At 45.7% G+C, this 26,794-nt stretch overlaps 1 protein-coding gene across 5 annotated transcripts in view; it reads left to right on the plus strand.

Annotated features, from left to right (window-relative positions):
• Window positions 1-26,794, plus strand: part of kcnq5b (potassium voltage-gated channel, KQT-like subfamily, member 5b) — a 103,253-nt gene that overhangs the window by 50,027 nt on the left and 26,432 nt on the right. The window lies entirely within an intron of this gene.

Raw genomic sequence — 26,794 nt, forward strand, 5'->3', positions numbered from 1 at the left:
GCTGGCCAGTGGAAACACTCCGGTGGTCTGTGATGGCGGCAAATGAGCATGTAATTCAGACGGAAAGAAGGAGGGGCAGAAAGAGAAACATTGGCACGGTCGTTCCACAAACGTTGCCTTGGAACTGTCTTACTTTCTCCGTTTCCGCTGTCTTTCTCTCTCTGCTAAACCTCTCTCTGTCTCTACTAGACCTGTCTCTCTCTCTGCTAGACCTGTCTCTCTCTCTGCTAGACCTGTCTCTGTCTCAACTAGACCTGTCTCTCTCTCTGCTAGACCTGTCTCTGTCTCTACTAGACCTGTCTCTCTTTCTCTCTGCTAGACCTGTCTCTCTCTCTCTCTGCAAAACCTGTCTCTCTCTCTCTGCAAGACCTGTCTTTCTCTCCATTTCATATCACTTTTTCTGTCTTCATTACTCTCACACTCATCCACATCACAATCCTCTTTTCTTCATCTCTTTCCACTCCTCTTGTCTACAATTCCATTCAAATCAAATTACTTTATTGGCATGACATGTACCCAATGTACATATTGTCAAAGAATATCTTCATCACTCTCTTCTTCATCATGTTCCTCAATTTTTTTCATTCCTTTCCACATTGCTTCAACACTCCACGTTGCCTCAACCCTCTCCACATTGCCTCAACACTCTCCACGTCGCCTCAACCCTCTCCACATTGCCTCAACACTCTCCACGTCGCCTCAACCCTCTCCACATTGCCTCAACACTCTCCACGTCGCCTCAACCCTCTCCACATTGCCTCAACACTCTCCACATTGCCTCAACACTCTCCACATTGCCTCAACACTCACCACGTTGCCTCAACACTCACCACGTCGCCTCAAAACTCTCATTGCCTCAACACTCTGCACGTCGCCTCAACACTCTCCACATTGCCTCAACACTCTCCACATTGCCTCAACACTCACCACGTTGCCTCAACACTCACCACGTCGCCTCAAAACTCTCATTGCCTCAACACTCTGCACGTCGCCTCAACACTCTCCACATTGCCTCAACACTCTCCACATTGCCTTTCTCGTCCATCAACTATCCTGATCATTCTAAATGTTTTCAATTCCTCTCTTTTTCTTCCCCGTCCACCTCCTACCTCTCCAGTCAGACAGTCAGACATAAGGCATGGGGTGGTGAAGCAGCCAGGCGTGAGCCCATTTATAATGATAGAGGTGATTCTCTTCGGCCAATACGTCCACAGTCCATATATTCTTATTGCTGATGGCCTGGGAGGGTTAACACACACTCTCTTTCACCCACACAAACATTCTGTCTCTCTCTCTCTAACGTTCCCAGGGCGTCCCCTGGGTTATTTCTGGGCCTCAGTAATGGCCATCTCATTACTAGCTATATTAGTGTGTGTAATAGTATCGGTGTGTGTGTAATAGTATCGGTGTGTGTGTAATAGAATCGGCGTGTGCGTAATAGAATCGGCGTGTGCGTAATAGAATCGGCGCGTGCGTAATAGAATCGGCGTGTGCGTAATAGAATCGGCGTGTGCGTAATAGAATCGGCGTGTGCGTAATAGAATCGGTGTGTGCTTTGTGTGTAGCAGAATTGGCTGCCATTGCAGTAGTGGTGACATTAGTCCATTTTTCTCCTTTCACTACCACCTACACATCGATCAACCTCGGAGGTGTACTTCTCTGCAACCCTTCTCAGATTGCCACCGAATCAATCGCCCACCATTGATAAATCAAGTTTTAGAGATAAAGTTGTGTGTGTGTCTGTGTCTGTTTGCACCTGTGTCAGTACACTGGGATAGTTTCAGTAGATATAATAAAGACATTGATTGATAGAAATCACATTTGCCTTCAACACTGGAATGTGAGGGTGAGGGTACATGCTTTCAAGAACTGACTCCAAAGTCCTCAGTCCCCCTTCTGATGAAAATGCTTTTGTCACCATGACGGTGTGTGTGTGTGTGTGTGTGTGTGTGTGTGTGTGGGGGTAAAATGTTGTGACTGTTTCCTTGCCAGCGTCCTGTCAGCATTAGATCGTACTTTTTTTTTTAAATATACCCTTAGATTCCACAAACACGCTTCTACACACACACACACACACACACAAACACGCTTCCCACCGAATGGAGCGGTTTTGGATGACACATGAATCACGGCATAACTTCTCCCCTGTGGAAAACTGAGACCGCCACTCCCGCTGGCAGACACATTCACTGGGACGGCGGGGACGGAAATTATTCAACTTCCAGCCCCCTCTCTCAATGACCCCCTCTCTCAATGTCTCTCTCTCTCTCTCAATGTCTCTCTCTCTCAATGTCTCTCTCTCAATGTCTCTCTCTCTCTCAATGTCTCTCTCTCTCTCAATGTCTCTCTCTCTCAATGTCTCTCTCTCTCAATGTCTCCATCTCTGTGTCTCTTTCTCAATGTCTCCCTTTCTCAATGTTTCCCTCTCTGTCTCTCTCTTTCTCTGTCTCTCTCTCTATCTTAACGTCTCTCTCTGTCTCCCTGCCCGTGTGTCTCTCCTTCTCCCTCTCCGTATCTCTGCCTGTTGGTCACACTGTCTCCTTTCTCCACTCTTAGCCTTTCACAGTTCAACTGGCTGGAAACCCACACTGAGTCTGACTCCAGTTGTCCTTGCCTGTCTGCCTGCTGGCCATACAGTAGCCTCAATGTGATGTCTAACTTCCCTCTGGTTCATAGATTAATTCCAGTGTGTAGCTTGTGTCGGATGCGTACCTTTTGTTTGCGGGGGATTTAGACATAAATCCCACCACAACACAAGCACACACGTGCACGCACGAACACACAGGCCGACGCAATCACGTGTTTTGTCTGAATTACGTGAGCCACCCTAATTGCAAAAAATTTAAAACAGACTTGACAATGAAATACTTTCAGAGAGCGGTGCGTGTTGAATGCACATGTAATGCTGTTTTTCGCACTCACAGTAACCATCTTATCTATATAATCTCTGCTCAGATTTGTCCGACTCTAACTAGCTTGCTGTAGTATCTTCTCTCCAGACTGCAGCCTTTGTTTAACATTTTGCTTCTGTCTAATCTGCATCCTCTTTTGATGCTTGCTCTATGCACTGTGGTTTGATATGCAGGTGTTATGTAATGTTCTCTTTCTCAACAGTGACCTCAGTGCGACCTCTTCACGTTTTTTGCTGTGTAGGATTTTTGTCTGATGTATACCTTGTGCTTTGGTTGGTAGGCCAGTCTGGTGTGTGGTTTGTGTCAGTGTTCAAAGCTGTGTCCCAAAGGACTCACGCAGAGTTGGTGGAGACAAAAACAGAGCCCCAGGCCCGGGATAGGGCCTCCGTATCAGGGGACCCCGAGGGAATGAACCAGGAGGTGCTGACCCCGCTTCCCCGGGGGACCCCCTGAGCCGTGCAGTGACGTGGACAAAAGGACGGTGCCCGGGGGACCCCGGCGTCACAATCTGAGATGCTAATCTAGCAATGGCAACACTCAGGGCACATAGACTTGGGGGTTGCCTGGCAGGATGCGAGCTGACCCCGCTGCCATTAGGACCGGCTAATGGATCTCCTGTTTGGGGCCCGGCTGGAGTGCCGACTCCGGTTGTTGTGGAACAGCCCAGATCAGCCCTAGGGGGAAATATGCCTCATTTCCTCGGCTCCTTCCTACTCTAATCCTTCTTTCATGATGGCGTGGCACCGTATTGACTCCATATATAGGCTTTTGCAGGCATCTGCTTTAATCTAATCATCCCTGTTTTCCGGACACACTCACACGCACACTTTTTAGGCGTAGTGCTTCGCCCCGGGTTTCAGCCGTGCGCCCGTGACAGCGCCGGCGGCGGTAAGTTCAGATTCACAGGCTTTTTTATACAGCCAGTCAATGACCAAACAGTTACTCTGGCTCAACCTACACAGTGACGCTAGCACCTGCTCAACCTACACAGTGACGCTAGCAGCCGCTGAGCACCCGCTAGCACCAGCTCAACCTACACAGTGATGCTAGCAGCCGCTGAGCCTCGGCGGGTGGGAGTGGGTGGGATTGTGGCTAGCTACTCTCATGTGGCTAGCTACTCCTTACCTAGCTTACTGGCTGATGGCAATAAATGCTTCGCTGCCACTCTCTCAGGCCAAGCAAAGCTCCTGCGCGCGCTCCTTTAACGCCGGACAGTGCCCATAGAGTCATTAGAACGAGGCCGGAACACCGTGGTTATAGGTCTTTCAGGGGGATGTGTGAAGCATTAGTAAACAAACATTATGTAAACAATGACTGTGTGTGTGTGTGTGTATGTGTGTGTTTGCGCTCAGTGAGGGAGCCTCTATGTGCTGTATCCGGTACAGCACAGCATGTCCAGTCTTGTGCTATTTCTACCCATCTCCTCCAAAAGCCATAGGGATTTGGAGCCACTGAGGGAGGCTAATCGTCCAGTCCAAACACTGAGGCCCGATTAGACGCCACCATTACACTAGGCGCTAGCCGCGACATGAGCCACACAGCTAGCACAAGTGGCCATAGCTTGATTGGATTTGCAGTGGGAGTCGGAGCTACTCTGTCATAATGGACTCCACTCTGTCAAGATCTAATAGGCTTTATAGGCCGGGACAGGGGGGATTACGGACAGTCTGGGTGAACGTAAAGGGCACTGCTGCCCTGTGCTCTCATATCGCTCAGTTGTTTTGGTGGGCCTGATGTGCTAATCCCAATTAGCCGCTCGGAGGCTCACGTCACATACCACAAGTCCACATGAGTGAGGGGAATGTGGCCGGAGAGAGAGGGGAGGAAATGACGGCGCTGGCAACTCTTGCCTTGCTTTTACAGCACAGTGCGTTTGTGATTAGCATCGGCGTATTAACAAGCAACAACAGACATTCAGCCTGTTTGCTAGCGTGGTGCGGGTGGTGCCCTGTGACAACCAACTGCCATTAAACTGAACTCAACACACATCCCCTAATCGAAGCGCACCTGTTCACAATCAGGCCTCTTTTAGAGAGCAGGGATGTAGCCCTGGGATGTAGTCCAGGGCTGAGAGACAAGGAGCTGCAGACTCTGAGGCAGGAGAAAGAGACGGAAGCCGGAGTGAAAAGGGACATGTTTGCAATGCCACTCCCAGCTGCCCTGGATGCCGCAGCTGCCCCAGCGCTCCCAGGTTACAATCGCCATCATGCCACCACGCTCCCAGACGCCGAATCCTCAGCCAACCCGGTCCCTTTTCTTTCCAAGTTGCTCCCTAAGTTCTGCTGTTTCAATGAGAGGCCCTGCAGGGCCCTGTACACCGGTGATACGTCAGTCCCCTGTGTCTCTACCCGTCACACCAGGTCCTGACTGGGGTCGTGTTTTTCCATCCGACAGCGTGGAACACCCCGTCACTTGGTTACTGCCCAGACGCGGGCTGGTCACCTGTGAGCCGAGCAACCGGCAATAGTTACGTTAGGCTGGATTGACTTACCGCTGAATGTGTTCGCGTTCATACAGGACAATGATCGCCCCTCTAACTTCTGTGTAGATAATGAAGTGCACATATATAATCTCATGAGGTTGAAAACGTACTTGAACTTAAAACAAGTAACCAGTGTTTACGAAAGGATCCGGCTTGATTGACGCTTTCTTTTTTAATTCAGCCCCGAATGCCTAAACACGGGCTGCCAAATAACCACCCAATACAAAGTCTTTGATCCACAGACGGACGAAGGGGCACACTGTCTAGTGTGAGTAGTAGCTCAATATCAACACCAGTAGCACCCCTAGAGAATAAAGCCACATGCTGTTCATTTATTGCCATTGGTCCTCTAGCATAAACATTGGAACACGGCCACGGTTTTGACCCTCGTAGATTTTCTTTCTTATGTCTCACGCCCCACCCTCTACAACGCCAGTGCTGTTGTGTTTCACATTTGTCTCTATTCGATTTTTTTGGGCATAATGTGCATGTACTGAAATAACATTTTATTCACAATATTTTTTTTCAACTGAACCTTTTTATGACTAGCCACAATGACAGCAAAACAGTTTGTGGAGGATTGAGTATTTTTGTAATTGCGGAGCTTTTTGCTTTCCTTGTTGCTGAGCCATCCAAAGCAACATATCCAGATGACTATTGCTGTGGATCAGCGGAAGTGAATACATGAATGAGTACATTTTGAAGTGTGTATATTTATGACCTACTAAAACTCTGTGGCTCTTTCTGTGGTGGTTCTGGAGCATTTTTGAAATTACAGTTGAGTTTTGAGGTAAAAAACAGCGGGGAGGTTTAGGAAAATGCCATCAATAGATTGACTGTAATATGCAGAGCAAGACAACCTTTCCGTCTGTGTAGAGAAGCTTTAATTTCTAACCACTACTTCTTTAAGGGCACTGCACAGTCACCAAATCTTTTTTTCCCTCTCATATGAAGAAAACAAATGAACACACAGTGAAATGGCAGCTGACGCACAAACATATATGGCCTGACCCTCCCGCTACCAATCCTATCAAAAATAATGATGCCTTTCCCTTTAGAGACAGGAAGTGTACAGTATTTCTGTCTGATTTCTTTTCCCTCCTTAATTCTAATTCCAGGAATGTTATGAATGGAAAATGACGCTGACGGTTTTCCATAGCCACTACCAATGCTGTTGTGTCTTCTCAGTTTGCCACAATGAGTGTGCACTGCTGTGTGTGGAGTTTACACATCCATGCTGAGTTGAATATGCAGCACATCTGGCAACGCAAGGTATTATGGGAAGGATTCATTTGTCAAGCATGTACTTAGAGGCCATCTATTAACAGGTTGGGTTATGCCACTTAAGTATCCTTGAATAGCCATGCAGTCACACGCAGTGTGTGTTTGTGTGTGTCTGTGTGTGTGTGTGCACGCGCTGCAGATTGTGCTGCCCCCAAATTCAGTATTTAAAATACCTTGTTACAAATTACACTGACGGTTAACGGTGAAGGTTAATTAAGAGTTTAAGCCAGGAATCACAGTCTTGGCTTTATGGTTAGGATAAAGGTTAAGGGCAAGGTTACAAAGATACATAAACTCTTATCTAAACAACACAATTACCCCTAAGAAAAACACATCACTATTCTACTTATTTAACTCATGTATTTTTGGCTTCTTTTACAGCTTTTTTACAGCTAGATACAGTACAAAAACAATGGACAAGAATCACTTATCTCACTGCTTAATCTCCCTTTGATTTCTCTTTCTGAAGTTCACTCTGCCCTCAGTTTTCAGTCTGTAAAAGGCTTTTTGAGCTAGCTCTTTTTCTGTATTGAGGAGCTTCAGTTGACACAAGGGATGTCTTTGCACAGTACTGTCCTCAATAAATAATGCTACTTTCTGTTTTAACAGTAACTTAGTCAAACCCTTTTCAATGGCTTTCTAACAAGATGTACTGTACCAACCAGATCTTTGATGCCACTCAGCTGGAGGCAGAGTTTAATTCCTCTGCTGTGTTTTATGCTGTGAGATGTGGTACTGCCGTTCGCAGTCTGTTTTGGTTTGTTCTGGGCCTTTTAGGGACTGTGTATCTTATGGTAGGTTGTGCCCTTGGCTGAGCCAATCCCAGGAGGGTTTAGTCCCGTGGGAGCCCACTGCTTCCCGGTCAAAGAGGTTGATGTTTACACCAGGTCGACACGACGCGCCAGCTCATGCAGGAGTGCGTCGTGACTCTGTCTTGTGTGATGATGTTATGGTCCGATGTTCGTGCATGTGCGCACCTGACTGAAGGAAATGGTACGTGTGACTCAGGCTCCATGCTGTAGCGGGTACAGCCTCTAGTCACTCCAGTGCTGTCGTCCTGTTTTTTTTCCCCTTTTCGCTTCCGGGTTCATGTTTGAGTGCGTGCTAGCTGTCAGATTTTAGCCCCACAGCTGAACAGCGACGGGCAAACCCTGATGCCCTGCTCGCTGTCAACACACATGTCGGTTTACCGCTAGAGATCCCACCCGATAAAATTGGACAATTGATGTGCTGAAAAAAAAAGCACATTGCGGAGTACCAGCGGCGCTCTCGACTTCATGGCACTCACACTGACAGACTTCGTCCCTCTCCTGCCAAGCGTGTTGGGTTCATGCCCCAGGAAAAGCTCATCTTGATAGATTCCTTAAAACCCCTGAATGCCTAATAAAAAGGGACAATAAATCCTGTGGCGGATCGCATTATTAGACTCGACACAAAGTGTATTCTCGCTGGGCAGCACAGATTCAGAGTGATTTATCATCTAAGGTTAGCATTTGCGGAGTTATTGCTAGGCACTGGCATCTCTGCTAATGCTGTAAACTCCCTGGGTGTTTTAGGAATGAAAACACCAAACCTCAAGCCAAAACTGGGCTGTGGCTAATGGAGCAAGCTGGCAGGGTGGAGTGGGCAGGCACTCAGTATTCCACAGCAGCAGTAGGGTGTACCGCGGCCGCTAATGACATCGTGAAGCAACGGTTCCAACATGAACTCTTTCTCGCTTTCGTAGCCTTCGTAATATCTCTCTTTCTCTGTCCCCCTCTGTCTCTGCCTCACTCTCTCTGGTTGACTGTGGGGAGATAACGGCTTGTTTTCACAAGCCCAACGTGAGAGGGACAGGAGAAATGGAGTCATCGAGTCAAAGGTGCACAGACACCTGCCACAGAGCCTGAAGTCAAAGGGGTCAGAGACAATGCTGTCTCTCATCTGAACGGAGAAAGAAAAATGGGAAAAAAGCAAGGGTCAATTGAGAGACAGAATGTCTGAAGCTGTTCCCTAGTGTTCTTTATGTATATGAAAGCAAAACAACCAACAAATGGACTTGCCTTCAGGGCACTTCTGTAAAAGATTTTCTTCCGGATCTATTTAAGTTCCCTTCAACAAACATTAGTTTAGTCTGCTGAGGGTTTTTTGGGGGGGACTGGGAGGTGAGTCTGACTGGGCAGAGGAGGACACAAGCGGTTAGACAGACAAAGGTGCACAATGAAGTGCTTTAGGAGGCCACGGTCCATCCGCCTTCATTCACCACACTGTCTGCCTTGTTCTACGTCCTCTTTTCCCGTCTCCCCACTCCCCACTCTCTCTCCCTGACTTCTTCTGCCCCTCTCCTCCCCTCGTTTTGCTCCTCCTCCATTCCTCTCATCCCTTACCTCTGTTCCTCGTCCCAGCCTTCCATCCCCCCTTTACTCTCTCCTCTCTGCCACAACCCCTCTCCCACTCCTTCACACCTCTCCCACTGATTTACTCCTGTCTTACTCCTTTACCTTAGTCTCGCTTTTCCACCTCTCCTTCTCCCTTAATGTTCCCCTCTCCTGATTTCCCTTTATCTCGCCCCACCCCTCCACAGTGGTACAAAAACAAACTCCCCTCTGTTTCTCCCTCTCCTCCCTCACAGCACAGCATTACAGTAAGCACAATGAGGGTTGGGTCAACGCTCTCCCTTTGTGTCTGGCAGGGTGGCAGCGGTCAACTGGCCAATCGCTATTAACCATAATAAGCAGTGTTTGAGACCATTCGCAAGGCCGTCGCCGTTGTGTGACTCAGCGTCTCAAACACAGCTGGGCAGCGAGAACAGGAAGCCGGAAGAGCTTTGGAGGAATTGAGAAAGCGCGGCAGCGATTGCCATTAGCAAAGACTGTTCATGGTCACACACACTTAAACACACACACTCACACTTAAACATACACACACCATTAAGCAGACCAAACAGGTTAGGTAAAGATGCTGTTATCTCTGTATTAGATTAGTTGCACACTACAGGCATATGGCTTTTCTCTTTGTTCTTCTGGTCTCCCGTACCACTGTGTGTTTGCGCACGTGTGATCGTTCCTGTTTAATCCGTAACCATTGATGTGCGGTTATTTGTTTGTTTGTTTAGACATAAACCTAGTTGCAGTGAATTACAATGAGTTCCCCTAATGAACTAAAAGTCAGTCCCCTGGTATTTGACACGGGCAACGTTGGATGAGTCACTAATGGACTCATTAATTGTTTGCTTTAGCAGGATTGTACCCAGGCATTTGTGACCTGATTTGACGAGGAAGCCTGTTATTTATTATCTGTCTTTCGATTTGCTGGTATAATGCACGTCTTTGTTTTTCACCGTTTGCTGAACTGTCCTCCAGTCTAATTCAACGTGTTGTGAGGCACAGTGCCTGTTTCTGTATCAGTCATCGTTGTAAGGGCCATGTCATTCTGAGGACAAACGGTAGCTGCTTTGATGCCATTAACTCACGTTAGGCCATCAGTGGAGGAGTTGGTTTTTTGTTTTGAAGACGGCTGTCAACATTTTGTTTCCATGGCGATGCCGCAATATTTGTTGAGGTCCCTGTTATCCCGGTCCCTGTTATCCAGGTCACCTGGTTGTTGATAACTCGCTCCAAGGCTGCTCTTTAGAAAACAGTCAATCATTTCGGCAATGCAACCCCTGAGTGTTGATTTTTAGAATAGAAAACTGTCTCTTTACCAGTTAAGTCACATTATTGAGCCTCCAGAGGCCGTGATCCTGGATGCCTACTCTATTCATAGTACCAGTTTGAAATATTTGAGGCTTTGTCTCACGAATGTTACCCTTTTCATGGGGAAATGGACCTGAGTGGGAGTATTCAGAGTTTTCCTAGTATTGTGTGACTCTAAGCCCCAGCAGCTCTATTGCTCAGTGTGACAGGTGAAAGACCCAGATAATTCCCTGTCCATCAAACTCAGCCCGTTTTTATAAGCCTTAATTCAAATGTTATGTGTGGTATGAATCAGAGCTGCAGACAATTCCCTATTCCATCCAGTTTTGAAAGATCTTAACGGAAATGGGCTTCATGTGACAAATGTATTCAAATGATCTGAGTGGGTGGATATTTTTTTTTGTCAGAGCACATACTTGGGCAGTGCTTTGCATAGAGTGGAGACTTCTGAATGGCTTGAACAGCAATCTCCTACAGGCTCTGTGTCTGAATCTTTCTCAACTTTTTTGAAGGTTGTTTGATCCTTCGTCAAAGCCTGATGTACCTTGTATGCAATTGTTTTCAAAGGAGTGGGTGAAGTGTAACACCCAGATCCGGGATTATGATGGGATATGCCTGCATGATAATTAAATGGAGCTGTTGACAGTTAAACATGTTTGCATCATCCATCGCTCATGCAGTGAGCCACTAATGGATGGAAAATAACTCTCAACAACCCTATCCATCCTCTTCAGCCCTCCCATTCCTTAATGCTGAATTTGTCTGTCCTAAATGACTCTCCCTGCGCCCCCAACATTCAGTTCTGGACCTAGACGCTGGTTCCACTGCGTTTTTCCTTCACTCTTTCCCCGTATGGACTTTCTCCATTTAGACTGACAACACCAAATGGGTGCAATTCGTTATCGGGTAGAACACACAAAAAAACTCCAGCAAGCTCAGAACGTGGAAGGGAAATTTGTGCTAATTTGACTACAACAATATGAGCACCAGTCCAATGTAGTGCACTAAATAGGGAATAGAGAGCCATTTGGTATTCAAGCTAAATTAATAGATTTAGTGTCTTAGATTTATATCATCTTTCCATTTGGCTGTCTTTGGCTGTCTCTCAAAGCCATGGCTGAAGGCCTTGTATAATTTACAGAGGCGGGTTGTTATCGTTACAGTAACAAAAACAGCCACCCGGCTTCCATATTTATGAGTCTTCTATATCCTTGACCCACAATGCCCCCATAAAAAAAATAATTTGGAAAATAAATATACATGTGTAAAATAGAATGAATCTACACTGCTAACCACAAATGTTTTTTTTCTTTCTAACAAAAAACCCCAAAGATGCTTATAATTCTTCCAAATAAGTCCAAATTGAGACTTTTTCTGTCAGGTTAACCATCAACTACTACGTTTTGATTAGGCATTTTCTTGACCCATTTTTAAGGGGATGGCATAAAAAAGCTACAATCAGCCCTGTCGCAGCTGGTTGAATAGACCTCAACTGGCAATGGGAAAATATTAAAACGTAAGGCAGGACCACTTACTGGAAGTGTGTGTGTTTACGCATCTTGTCTGGGTTTGACAGTGAAGGACACAAGTAATGCTTTCTCCAACAGCTCGCGGAAGTCTAGTGCTCATCTGAGTGAGCCAGTCGTGCCTGTGCAAATAGCTTCCCCTTAAATCCTAAAATACAAGCCATCTTGTGATTTCTAATTCATTCAGCAGACCCTCCGAAACCTCTAGGCTCTCAACCACTTCGCTCTCATACCATGAGTATCGTTCCACCTGTACAACCGGCAGCTTCACTCGATCTACTGGAACGACTCACACCCACACTCGCGTAGTGTGTAACAGACACCAATGGACACACAGCGAAACGGAAACGTTTCCATAGAACTCCACCGGCCCCTTAAAAAATGACTTTAGAAGTTGAGTTAGAAGCGACAACAGCCAGGTGCATTTGTCAATGTGCTGTCTGAGGAGCTCTGGCAGGGGATCTCCGATGTCCGTTACAATACCGTGATGTCAAGCTGGAGCTTGTCGCCATCCATCCGCAGCACTGAGTGCACATGCTACTCACGCACCCGGCTCAGTCCCTTTGATAGCGCGTGGCCCTGAGAACATTTCAAATGGATTATTAGTGTCTCGCTGATGAAGCCAGTGAAGTTTGGACAACAGGGGAACAGGTTTGCGTGGGTGCAGTTGACCGCTGGGTTGGTGCCGTCCAGGTGGCTTTGAGAAGAAGTGTTTAGGCCGACATTCAGATGTGGGTGTGGCACTTGTTCAAAAGCTTCAAGACATTTACTTGAAGATATATTGAGTATACATTATATGACTGTAGCTCATGCCCAGCTTTCAGGTTTTCCATACGTAAATGAGGGTCATCAGTAAGCTTGGCAATCAGGAGCACTGGGCCGGGAACCATAAGATTCCTGAAATGAAAAGGCGCCGAAAAATATGTTGCTCTGCCCTTAAGCAAGGCTTGTTGCTGGCCTAGTGGTTAGAGCATCTGAAGAGTAATCAAGAATTGGCTGTATAAAATCCCAAATCTGGCCAGGGGAAGTTCTGATCGTGGGCAGTCCACTCATATTTCTCCCAAGGTTCCAGGTATGACATAGTAATTCTAGCTGCTTTTGTTGAATTATTTTGCTTCTTTCTATCCAGGAGTCAGACGCATAATGTAACTAGCCAGGGGAGAACGGGAATTAATGAATACAAATTTTGAATAAATAAATATGAGAATTAATAAATAAATACAAGCCAGGTCGATAGTAATGCTTGTTGCCAAGGAGGTTGCCGTGGAGATCAGTTTTCCTGATTTTGAATAAGTGGAAACGTGAAGTGTGTGTGTGTGCGTGTAAGAAGGCGTGTGTTCTTCCATATAAGAATGAAAGGGCTCGCACACTATCAAGTTTATTAGGCACCCCACACAATATTATGAGAGAACATTTGTACAGTAGTCGCTTTGAAGGTCTGGGGTATTGGTGTTTTTATTATCTCCCACATGTAAATACAAAGATTCTATTTCCTTTGATTGCGTGTAGAAATGTGCTGATTTGTACTTCTCACACCCCTCTTAATGGAGAGAGTCTGTCGGCTCTCTGCATGCGTGCAAAGAGGAAGGCGTCTATTTGAACTCACCCACAATATACCAACAAAATGTGTTCTGTCGTGTCACTGAGTTCATGGACGGTGAGAAGGTGTCAGAAGACAGGAGAACTAAAACAGGTTAGACAGGTTGGCCATTCAGTACAGCAAGCATTGGCACCATATTCCTTGGGTACTTCACAATGGACATGCAGGTAAACACCAATGAAACACCTCAGCTGTTCCTATAAAGAACGATTGACAGACTCTTCAGCTGTTTCTGTTAAGATCGATTGATCTGCTGTCTCTTAGTGTGTACGTTGTACCGAGCGCCTGATAACTGTCACGTTAGGCCCTGCCCCCGGTTTCCTATGGTCTATGGGTATCAACATGAGCCGCCCAACCCCAACGCCAGATTGACGCCTTCTGACACCAGATTAGGATTGTCCAGCTGCATGGCATGGCTCACAAGTGCTTCGATCAGGCTGTGTTTGGCTCCTGCCTCCTGGTCGCTTTAGCTGGCGACGAGGCTCAGGGAAGATCATGTCCGTTTCTATAAGATCTTGAATCTTGAGGATCGTATGATGTTGATTCTGTGGTGTGTGGTTGACGTTCAGCCTTTGTTGCCTGCAGAATTGGTTTATGTAATATCTTTGTGGAATCAAGTGCCATTTAGAATTTTTTATGAATAATGTAGACGTTTCTGCATCAGCTACTCTATTCACGGTATTTGCTGTGTATAAAAAGAATGTTGGAAAATGGTGTGTTTATTTTAACACTGTGTAGAAATTGATGCTTTGCGTAATCACTGTGTCATCAGATATCTGGCTGTTTGATAACATCTTTGATAGTATTGAACGACATGAAACAGGCACCGCTTCGTAAAACCTTGATTTCCTGGTCTGCAGTTCGTTAGTCATGTCATCCGAAAGTCATTCATCAGTCGTTATTACAGTAATTATCCATCATGACAGGGCAATTTGGGTAATAGAGTATATCTGTGTCACCGACTTCACATACACTATTTAACATTCCAGCTCTTTTCTGTGTAAAGCAGCGGATGTGCCGAAGAATAGGATTACATTTGTTATACACTCTGAAATGTGTACAAAGTGTCAATGTTTGTGTTTTGTTATTAATTCAGATCTCTCTTCCAAAGTAGATTTGCGGTGCGAAGACTGACTAACCCAGATAAAAAAACTATGGTTAGCCTAAATAAAAATGTTTTATCATACCATGTAGATGAAGTCAAATATGTCAACATAAGTACTTTAAACTATTCAACTGCTCTGTAGCGCAGATGTTTTGGATAGTTAGGCAGGCAAGAGAGTAACACTGAACTATGTAGGGTACATGGGCCCCTAGTAGTGAACTATGTAGGGTACATGGGCCCCTAGTAGTGAACTATGTAGGGTACATGGGCCCCTAGTAGTGAACTATGTAGGGTACATGGGCCCCTAGTAGTGAACTATGTAGGGTACATGGGCCCCTAGTAGTGAACCAGGTAGGGTACATTGGCCCCTAGTAGTGAACTATGTAGGGTACATGGGCCCCTAGTAGTGAACTATGTAGGGTACATGGGCCCCTAGTAGTGAACTATGTAGGGTACATGGGCCCCTAGTAGTGAACTATGTAGGGTACATGGGCCCCTAGTAGTGAACTATGTAGGGTACATGGGCCCCTAGTAGTGAACTATGTAGGGTACATTGGCCCCTAGTAGTGAACTATGTTGGGTACATGGGCCCCTTTTAGTGAACTATGTAGGGTACATGGGCCCCTAGTAGTGAACTATGTAGGGTACAGTGTGGTCTAAGGATTGGTTTAAGAGTAACTCCATGCTGTTCAAACATGGCACTTCTTTTTGGGCCCATTTTAGGCAGCCACTATGACACACATCACCAGCAGGACTGTATTGTGCTTGTACAGTCCCGAAGACCAGCAACAAATCCAAATGTATTTGTTTGTCATGATCGCCCTGTGTGCACATCTGTCACAACGCGCTGTACACCGTGGCTGATCCTGCGTGTCGTCACCTTTGCCCTGGGTCGTGTGTGCACGGTTGATTTCCACCGAGACCAGCTGTTTTCTCTGACCTACATTATAGCAAGTTCTCACGTCCGTAACAGTTACAGAACAAGGTGAGAAAATGCCTTTGGTGGTCTGAATGATACTGTAAGCTGTGTGTGTGTGTGTGTATACACGTGTCCATCGGAGCGCGCGTGTTCGTGTCCGTCAGGAGTGTGTGCGCGCGCGCATGTGCGTGTGCATGTACACTCGCGTGCCTTGGTGTGCGGGCCTACCTACATACAGTATGAATGTGCATGAGTTAAACCGAAACCGCACGTTGGCCCTAAAGCCCTTACGCCATCCGTCACGAGCTGTCCATCAGAGAAACTAAACCTGTTCCAGACAGTCCAGATGACCGCTTTTGATTGAGAAGCCATCTGGGCCTTTATCACAATATCCGTCTTCTCCTCTCCTATGATTAATACAACCCGGGTCTGTAGCTGAGCAGCCCCAACCCAGCTAATGTAATACTCGGCCAAAACCTCCATCCTTCACTTCCCTTCATTATCTTCCAAATTTAGCCTGGGTTAGTCGGCGGCTTGGAGATAGATGCTAGCCATCTAACCGTCCAACCGATCCACTCCAGAGTCGTGATGAATGGGGTCTTAAGCTATTCCGGTCTGACATGAGGATCGCCTGCGTAGAAATCGCTGAGGTTATACAGTATCAGCCCCCCCCCCCTCCCCATTTTTCTGCACTTGTATTGTATTTTATAGGCTAGCCTTTCCGTGGCGTAGAGCTGATGTAATGTGATCGTTAAGTAACGTCTGTGAGAGTTATGGCGGTTTTCGTTTATTTTGTTTGAGGTTTTACTGTCAATTGGTCCCTGCAGGCTTCGATTTAGTTTGAACTGATCTCCTGGTCACTTTGCCGTTGTGTCAGTTTAAAGCTGTCTTGATGCTCGTCCCAGTGTGATCAATATCTGACTTAGTACCTCTCCATGCATTTATCTAAAATGGACTGTTACTTAAGTTGCTTCAGTTGCTATCCGACCAGCCACATTCATAGAACGTTATAGACTCTTGGTTCCTTACCTCCTTAAGGTCGAACAAGGTCAGTGTCAGAACGTCCCTCCCATCCGTTTCAGCATTTCCTTCCAGCAAGACTCTTCTTACACTGACAATAGTGTCCTGTGGTCTGTCATTAACGCTGCATTACACGGCGGTGAATAGGTGTCTGGACAGCCCATTATCATCCACTCCCAGGGTCATTAATACCCATTTGCCTAGAGGGAGATTGAAGTCAGCAGCTGGATGTCTGGTGGCTGGGCGGGGCTATAGATCTGTCACTGAGAGATGAGGGCCGGGAACAAGGATAAACAATGGGCGGGGATTGATGGGGGTAACGCTCTTTGGATAGTGGGATGCAGAGCCGGACTTCCTAGAGAATTAAAAAAATGATGGGAATCACTATTTGAAAATGAATTTGGTCTTCGTTGCCAATTCCTACGGATTAGTTAGGCATGCGTGACAATGCTCGGGTGGGTTGACTCGATGTGGGCCCGTCTTTGTGTCTTAGAAATGTATTTCAGAGGGGATACATGCACTAGTATTGCATTGATGCCAGAGACCAACCAGTGCACTTGTTTCCTTACATCAGTCAGAACTGAATATTTTGAAGTTGTTGCAAAGCCAGATTGTACTGGCCGTGATCCCTGCGCCGTTAGTCCCAGAGGTAGGGACCCATTAGGTGATGAAAGGATTTGGATTGTCTCCGTCCCCAGATGTAGCGTCTCTGGACATCTGTGTCCTTGGAAGTGTCCAAAGCAACAGGCCTGTTTCGATTAGTACCCAGATGTTGAAGTGTCTGTGGAAAAGTGGGCCGTTCGAGTGGGTGTCAATTTTAAATGACTAATTCCATTGGTTACATTGTCGGTTTTAACGGCGCTCTTTAAAAGTGGCGTCGGAGTTGGTTGACGAGCAAGACTTTTCCCGAGTCCATCCGTGCTCCTGCTGTGGATTTTTGGAGGGATGTAGTGAGATTGTGTCTGTTAGTGTGTGTGCGTTTGTGTGTTTGCGTGTTTGCATCCATCACTGCCAGGGGTCCCTAACTCTAATGAACAGCACTCCAACGGCAACCCAGCTGAGTTCATAAACTGTGGGAGGCTGAAATATCAGGCTCGCCACACTTGTAAAGTGAACAAGAAAGTAATTAAACCATCCCTTCCTTGACTTTCCATTACACATTCGTCTTGCTCAGTTTTTGGCGGTTTTGATTTGGGGTCTTCAGATGTCGCCAGTTAAATGCAAGGGCGGGCGGGCTAGTCAATTTACAGGGATACACTTTCAGCTGTTTTTTTTTTTTTGTCACCTGGGTCTCTGCAGCATCTCGGTGCGTTTTCAAAGCATGGGTCATTTAACGGCATTCGACCTTCCATCGCGTATCCCACACTTTCAGTTCCACTGGGTTTACATGATGCCCATCTTGAGCGTGGTGATGAAAGAATTGCATTAGAGACGCAACCCACTGCAACAGAGTAACGTTCTTTGTAGACAATCTCTCCTGATAGTACTGGTTTAATCCTGACCCTTCGTACAGTACCGATCAAGCTCCGGGACGGAGGCGTAATTCCACGCGCAATTGTGAAGAAGGATCGATTTGATTTGACGCCAGCACATGAGTTTGGCCTGTTCTCCTCTCCACTTGTATATTTAGCAGTCATTTTGTCTAGCCCCAGCTGTTTGCCTGGCGCTGTTTGTGTGTGCATGTGTGAGTAGGAAATATCATCACACAGGCATGACGCACTGGGTCCATCTGCTATTTAGTTAATCAGCGTTTTTTTGTCGCAGTGGGAACTGGGGCAAGAAGGGGAGAATTTAGTTATACAATGCCAAGACAAGCTAAAGGCTGCAGTTACGTACTGCTATCAAAATAGTCTAAATACTTGTTGACCAAAACGTCACGTGCATATACAGTACGTTGGTGTTCGATATTTCTCCCTGACCTCAGTTACAGCAGACAACAGAAAGTCCTCGCCTGGGTCATCCGTTGCTACTCCCATTGGCTCCTGCACCAGTCAGCTAATTAGAGATTAGTGGGTTTTCGGAAAACCTACTTGAACTGAGTATTGGGATCAAACTTTGTAAGATGAATTGTCGCCAGGTTTCACGGCTGTTCGCTCTGCTACGATGCGTGTTGCTTTATTACCTGGTGTGACCACTGTGTAGCAGAGGCAGTATTTAAAGCACAGCAGGGAAAAAAATTAAGTGTTTAATTTCTTCGCGTTGTTGACCTGTAAAACCGTTTTATATCCAACAGCCCAGGGAATTACAATTGGCTTTAATGAACACCAGAGTGAACTGAGGCGCGGTTACATCTAAAGGAAGGGGAATGTGCAGTGCTTTGGGAATGACGGACGGAAACACTAATCCCAAAAAGCAGTATTACCCCTCTCAGTCGATACAGAGACAGAAGTCGACGGCGATTCTCAAGTGTGCTCAGCTGCTGCCCAAATGTCTGATAGTCAGATGAGTGAAGCACAGCTACTTCCCAACGCCCACCCGTTTCACTCAGGCCTGTTGATGTCACATTGAGGCCATGACCCTGCAAGCAGCCCCGAGCTCCAACTGGGTTATGCTACAGTGGCCCGAAGGGAATGTGTCCACATGGATTCAGCCCAATCAGCGTCTCCGAGAGCGGGCGCGTCGCTGAGGGGTTGGGTTAAAAATATGTCCCCTGCCATAGGGTGTTTTTTTTTTGTAGAATCGCCGATAAGTACCACGTTTAGCGTCGAGAGTTGCCTCTAACAAAATGGCACGTTCGAAAATCCGAACGCCACACGTTGCCTTTTAATGTGCGACAGCGGCGAGCGGAGATGTTAACAAAAGTGTGCCCTCATGAGCTCACGCGCGAGCCAGCACGGTAGCTCTGTGACAGTCAGTCTCCTTGATAACTGAACAGCATGAAAAAGGAAAGGAGAAAGGAGAAGTGAAAAGCTTGGCAGGCGGCAATAGGATCGCTGTCATCCGTCTGAGCACTCATCTGTTCCTGGCCTTTTGAAGATTCCAGCTGGATGGGAGACAGCATTTGGTTTAGTGGGTATCCTGATTGTATACACACTTTAGGGATATGCATCCACACACAACCTCTCTCTCTCTCTCCTTTGCCTTTCTCTCTGCCCCTCTATTTTCGCACTCTCTCACTTCCTGTTTCTGTAAATTCAGCATAAATTCCTTTTCTCTCCACCAAAACACTAGGAGGGGTAATAGCATTAATGTTAGCCCACAATAACCAGCTCCATTCTGTGCTAAGCTGGCTTCAGGGTTCTCACTACACTATCTCCCCTGCCATACAAACACACACACACACACACACACATGGAGACGGGTTTTTTGAGACAAACCAGAGTGTCTCTTGGCCCAAACCTTCAAAGAGCAGGGTGCATCATGGAAATCGCTCTGTGGTCTTTATTCCAGTAGCAGTGGCAGTAGTTTACAATCCTCCCCACAGACCCAGACAGTCTCATCCCTGGTACAAAGAGCCAGTCCATTACTCAGCGTCCAGAGGCATGTGAGACACCAGACCTGACAGGGTGGAGGTCGAAGGTCACAGTCTTTAGTTAGCACACCCCATAAAAAGAAATAGGCTAGCCACCAACATATGACACGTTAGTACATTGGTGATGCGGTTTGCTTAGTAGTCTACATATATCTTACAACGCTATAGGTCAAATCACATACCAGTTAACACATGATGACAATGGTGAATCAGTAAGGTTATATTCAAGTTGTAGGACATGTCTACTACTTTAGCCCTTATCCAGAGCAACTTGCAAGAGCAGTTTGAGTTAAGTGCCTTGCTGAAGTGCACAACAGCGCATTTTCCAGCTCTCCGACTCCAACCGGTGAATTTTCAGATACTGTCCGAGTGCTCAACCAAATAAACATGTCACCAATTGGGCCTCAACAGGTACTGATGACGTGATTCTGATATTTTCCAACTAAAATGAAGATTACCAATACAGTATTTCCACTGCTGTTGCCGTATCATCATGGAGGAACTTCCTGCTTGGAAGACAGCGCACTTCCCTGGCCTGCTCAGTGTTATGAAGCAGTTGCTAAGATAATAACCTATGTGTTTTGATTTGTCCGTTAGATACACTTCCAGAGACGTAAACAGCAGCATTAATTAATGGGGACTTGGCAAGATGAGAGACACACACACACACACCGCCTCTGACTCTCTCACTGTTACAATGGGGAGAACAAGTATTTGATACACTGCCGATTTTGCAGGTTTTCCCACTTACAAAGCATGTAAAGGTCTGTAATTTATATCATAGGTACTCTTCAACTGTGAGTGACGGAATCTAAAACAAAAATCCCGAAAATCACATTGTATGTTTTTTAAGTAATGAATTAGCATTTTATTGCATGACATAAATATTTGATACATCAGAAAAGCTGAACTTTATATTTGGTACAGAAACCTTTGTTTGCAATTACAGAGATCATACGTTTCCTGTAGTTCTTGACCAGGTTTGCACACACTGCAGCTGGGATTTTGGTCCACTCCTCCATACAGACCTTCTCCAGATCCATCAGGTTTCGGGGCTGTCGCTGGGCAATACAGACTTTCAGCTCCCTCCAAAGATTTTCTATTTAGTTCAGGTCTGGAGACTGGCTAGGCCACTCCAGGACCTTGAGGTGCTTCTTATGGAGCCACTCCTTAGTTGCCCTGGCTGTGTGTTTTGGGTCGTTGTCATGCTGGAAGACCCAGCCACAACCCATCTTCAATGCTCTTACTGAGGGAAGGAGGTTGTTGGCCAAGATCTCGCAATACATGGACCCATCCATCCTCCCCTCAATACGGTGCAGTCGTCCTGTTGCCTTTGCTGAAAAGCATCCCCAAAGAATGATGTTTCCACCTCGATGCTTCATGGTTGGGATGGTGTTCTTGGGGTTATACTCATCCTTCTTCTTCCTCCAAACATGGCAAGTGGAATTTAGACCAAAAAGTTCTATTTTTGTCTCATCAGACCACATGACCTTCTACCATTCCTCCTCTGGATCATCCATATGGTCCTTGGAAAACTTCAGACAGGTCTGGACATGCGCTGGCTTGAGAAGGCGAACCTTGTATCCGCTGCAGGATTTTAATCCATGACGGCGTAATGTGTTACTAATGGTTTTCTTTGAGTCTGTGGTCCCAGCTCTCTTCAGGTCATTGACTAGGTCCTGACGTGTAGTTCTGGGCTGATCCCTCACCTTCCTCATGATCATTGATGCCCCACAAGGTGAGATCTTGCATGGAGCCCCAGACCGAGGGAGATTGACCGTCATCTTGAACTTCTTCCATTTTCTAATAATTGCGCCAACAGTTGTTGCCTTCTCACCAAGCTGCTTGCCTTTTGTCCTGTAGCCCATCCCAGCCTTGTGCAGGTCTACAATTTTATCCCTGATGCCCTTACACAGCTCTATGGTCTTGGCCATTGTGGAGCGGTTAGAGTCTGTTTGATTGAGTGTGTGGACAGGTGTCTTTTATACAGGTAACCAGTTCAAACAGGTGCAGTTAATACAGGTAATGAGTGGAGAACAGGAGAGCTTCTTAAAGAAAAACTTAACAGGTCTGTGAGAGCCGGAATCCTTACTGGTTGGTAGGTGATCAAATACTTATGTCATGCAATAAAATGCAAATTAATTATTAAAAAATCATACAATGTGATTTTCTGGATTTTTGTTTTAGATTCCGTCTCTTACAGTTGAGAGAAATTACAGACCTCTACATGCTTTGTAAGTAGGAATACCTGCAAAATTGGCAGTATATCAAAAACATGTTTTCCCCACTGTATAAGCAAAAACACATGTATGCACACGTGCACACACGTGCACACACACACACACCCACACATACAGGAAGTGTGTCCAGACAGACAATATTTTATCAATCCCGACTTCGTTTTTATTAGGTTTTAGGTTACTCTTCCAACTCCTGGTCTGCCCATAAAGGCGTTGAGGATAACACTAAACTGACATTAATATGACATTAGTTTCTCCCAGTCTCTTGGAAAGTTTATATGGAAGAGAACCTGAGATGCTAACCGATGTGTTCACCTTTCATTCCAACCGAACTGTCTGAAACGTGTCTCGTGACTGATTGGTCCACATATGACCCTTAACCTGTATGGCGATTTAACTTAGCTGGCGGTGTCCAGTGACAAGTCACCTGACTGCGCCAACTTCCACTGACAGATAAGATATGTTGTGCTTTGAATGGATTAACATGTTGAAAATGGAACACAGACCATATATAAATGAATAAGAAAGATGATACTTGTGAATGATTTTGACAAACACACATTTCAGGACCATGGACAGCATGAGTTCATTCATCACAGGGAGCTCGTTGTACTTGATAGCCTATGCATCGATGTCAAGAACACACACACACACACATACAGAGAGAGAGACCCAACAGTTTGGGAATAAATAGTATACATTTCATTTTGTCTTTAATGAACTGTCGTTTGGTGAGACATGTTTGATTCTCAAATGTTTAATTATTGACTCTATATACAGTCTGTGCTGCTTGAGACAGTAAGTGTTTAAGGCATATATCCACATTTGTTTTAAAGCAAATATCTCTCTCTCTTCTATACATTTTGCCATGACATACCCCATCTTAGTATGACTGAGAGGATGACTAACAAAAACACCGGGGCATTCCTTGGGCTGCTGGGAACAACGGCTTGGGTGAATTCTATTTAATCTACAGGACAGGATTTTATTTGACTAAATACCTGGAGTAGTACAGGTTGAGATGGCTGGCTGGACTAAATACCAGTACTACAGGATCAGATAACTAGCTAGACTAAATACCAGGAGTAAGTATGTTATCTTTAAAGGGTAGTAGCCCAGGTCCATTCAAACCACAATCCATCCCTGCAAACAGCTACTCTTCACTATGTCCTGACCTGTACTTCCAGTCAAGCCCTCTCTTCCCGATCCGTACACTGCTTTAATCCACCGCGTACATCCACAAATTGCTGGGGCTTTGGTACGCTTCAGAAAGATGAGGAAGGTGGGGAGAAAAGACTTCCAAGGTTGCCTGTGTCTCACCAGTGCCAAACTCTTCACAATTATACCGTGTTTTTTCCAGAGACATTCTTCCTTGACTCTTTGTGTATGGTGCTGTTTCCATTGAAGAAAAAAACATATCTCAAGGGAACAGAGCCTACTAAGGTCTGGTATCCGCTATATACTGTATCTCACAAAAGTGAGTACACCCCTTCACATTTTTGAAAATATTTGATTATATCTTTTCATGTGACAACACTGAAGAAAGGACACATTGCTATGGTCTGGGGCTTCATAAGTGCTGCCGGCAATGGGGAGCTACAGTTCATTGAGGGAACCATGAATGCCAACATGGACTGTGAGATACTGAAGCATGATCCCCTCCCTTCGGAGACTGGGGCCGCAGGGCAGTATTCCAACATGATAACGACCCCAAACACACCTCCAAGACGACCACTGCCTAGCAGAAGAAGCTGAGGGTAAAGGTGATGGACTGGCCAAGCATGTCTCCAGACCTAAACCCTATTGAGCATCTGTGGGGCATCCTCAAATGGAAGGTGGAGGAGCGCAAGGTCTCTAACATCCACCAGCTCCGTGATGTTGTCATGGAGGAGTGGAAGAGGACTACAGTGACAACCTTTTGAAGCTCTGTTGAACTTAATGCCCAAGAGGGTTAAGGCAGTGCCGGAAAATAATGGTGGCCACACAAAATATTCACACTTAGGACCCAATTTGGACGTTTTCACTTTGGGGTGTACTCACTTTTGTTGCCAGCGGTTTAGACATGAATGGCTGTGTGTTGTGTTATTTTGAGGGGACAGGCAATTTACACAGTTATACAAGCTGTACACTCACTACTTTACAGTGTATCAAGGTGTCATTTCTTTAGTGTTGTCACATGTCACATTGATATAATCAAATATTTACAAAAATGTGAGGGGTGTACTCACTTTTGTGAGATACTGTATATACACTCACCTAAAGGATTATTAGGAACACCTGTTCAATTTTTCATTAATGCAATTATCTAATCAACCAATCACATGGCAGTTGCTTCAATGCATTTAGGGGTGTGGTCCTGGTCAAGACAATCTCCTGAACTCCAAACTGAATGTCAGAATGGGAAAGAAAGGTGATTTAAGCAATTTTGTGCGTGGCATGGTTGTTGGTGCCAGACGGGCCGGTCTGAGTATTTCACATTTTGCTCAGTTACTGGGATTTTCACGCACAACCATTTCTAGGGTTTACAAAGAATAGTGTGAAAAGGGAAAAACATCCAGTATGCGGCAGTCCTGTGGGCGAAAATGCCTTGTTGATGCTAGAGGTCAGAGGAGAATGGGCCGACTGATTCAAGCTAATAGAAGAGCAACTTTGACAGAAATAACCACTTGTTACAACCGAGGTATGCAGCAAAGCATTTGTGAAGCCATAACACGCACAACCTTGAGGCGGATGGGCTACAACAGCAGAAGACCCCACCGGTTACCACTCATCTCCACTACAAATAGGAAAAAGAGGCTACAATTTGCATGAGCTCACCAAAATTGGACAGTTGAAGACTGGAAGAATGTTGCCTGGTCTGATGAGTCTCGATTTCTGTTGAGACATTCAGATGGTAGAGTCAGAATTTGGTGTAAACAAAATGAGAACATGGATCCATCATGCCTTGTTACCACTGTGCAGGCTGGTGGTGGTGGTGTAATGGTGTGGGGGATGTTTTCTTGGCACACTTTAGGCCCCTTAGTGCCAATTGGGCATCGTTTAAATGCCACGGCCTACCTGAGCATTGTTTCTGACCATGTCCATCCCTTTATGACCACCATGTACCCATACTCTGATGGCTACTTTCAGCAGGATAATGCACCATGTCACAAAGCTCGAATCATTTCAAATTGGTTTCTTGAACATGACAATGAGTTCACTGTACTGAAATGGCCCCCACAGTCACCAGATCTCAACCCAATAGAGCATCTTTGGGATGTGGTGGAACGGGAGCTTCGTGCCCTGGATGTGCATCCCACAAATCTCCATCAACTGCAAGATGCTATCCTATCAATATGGGCCAACATTTCTAAAGAATGCTTTCAGTACCTTGTTGAATCAATGCCACGTAGAATTAAGGCAGTTCTGAAGGCGAAAGGCGGTCAAACACAGTATTAGTATGGTGTTCCTAATAATCCTTTAGGTGAGTGTATATATCCTTAGTGGCTTTTCTTCGCAAAGGGAGGTGAGTATAAAATATATTTTATACTCACCTCCATTTGCAAAGGGAGTGATGATTGGCTTCTGTGTGTGTGTGTGTGTGTGTGTGTGTGTATTTATGTATTTTTGTCTGAATATTTGAGCTTGGAGGGCTGTGACAAACTCCAGATACTGGTCTTACCTCCCAAATGGCACCATAGAACACTGGATCCTATATTCCCTGGTCAAATGTAGTGCAGAAATAGGGAATATGTAGCCATTTGGAACACACATTGGCCTACCACCCACTACAGGATATGACACGGGGGAACAAAGACTTGTGGAAAGGGGGATGCGGGCAACAAAGTAATTAGCGAAGCCACTTCGATGTTTAACACCTTTGGTTTTCTTAGTCAATGAATTCCAATAAATATTTCATACATTCTTCTAAAATTTATATAATGAAAAGAAAATACATTTTCATCAACTCTGAAAATGTGGTTTAGGGGCCACTTAGAAATTCCTATTGCGAGATCTTGACAGGAGAGAGTGGAGGCAGAGATATGATTAGCGTAGGTGTGTGATTGAAGTCCTTTCAGCCACCCTTTCAAATGACAGTTACACAATATTTGTCAGTGCTTGCATTCAGTGCACCGGCCTAGACATTAACTTTACAAAGTACTCAAAACTATAAACTCATAAAGATGTTTTTTTTTGTTTTTATATTCAAGTAAAAACGCTAACATTATAGATACATTAAAATAACTTTCAAAATTACTTTTTATTGCCTCTCTGGCTACATTGAAAGCCTTCCGAGCCACACTCCTCACAGAAAAAGCACTCGGGACAGCAGACGTCAAATGAATCACACTGATCACATAAACATCCATCCCTCTGCAGGCTATGGAAAACCTTGACCTCTAATGGGGCTCCCGCTGGGGGTCAAAGGTCAGATTTGGGATGTGGTCACATCGACACAGTCCTACAGGGGTTAGTTATGGGTCATCTGGGGATCGTAACCCCCCTCAACACGCCCACACTTTTCACACAGACGCTGCTCCAAGTCTGGATGTGGCCCCTCTGAACCAAGTGGCCCTGCAA

The sequence above is a fragment of the Esox lucius genome, chromosome 9 (assembly GCF_011004845.1).
Source record: "Esox lucius isolate fEsoLuc1 chromosome 9, fEsoLuc1.pri, whole genome shotgun sequence".
Classification (NCBI taxonomy): Eukaryota; Metazoa; Chordata; class Actinopteri; order Esociformes; family Esocidae; genus Esox; species Esox lucius.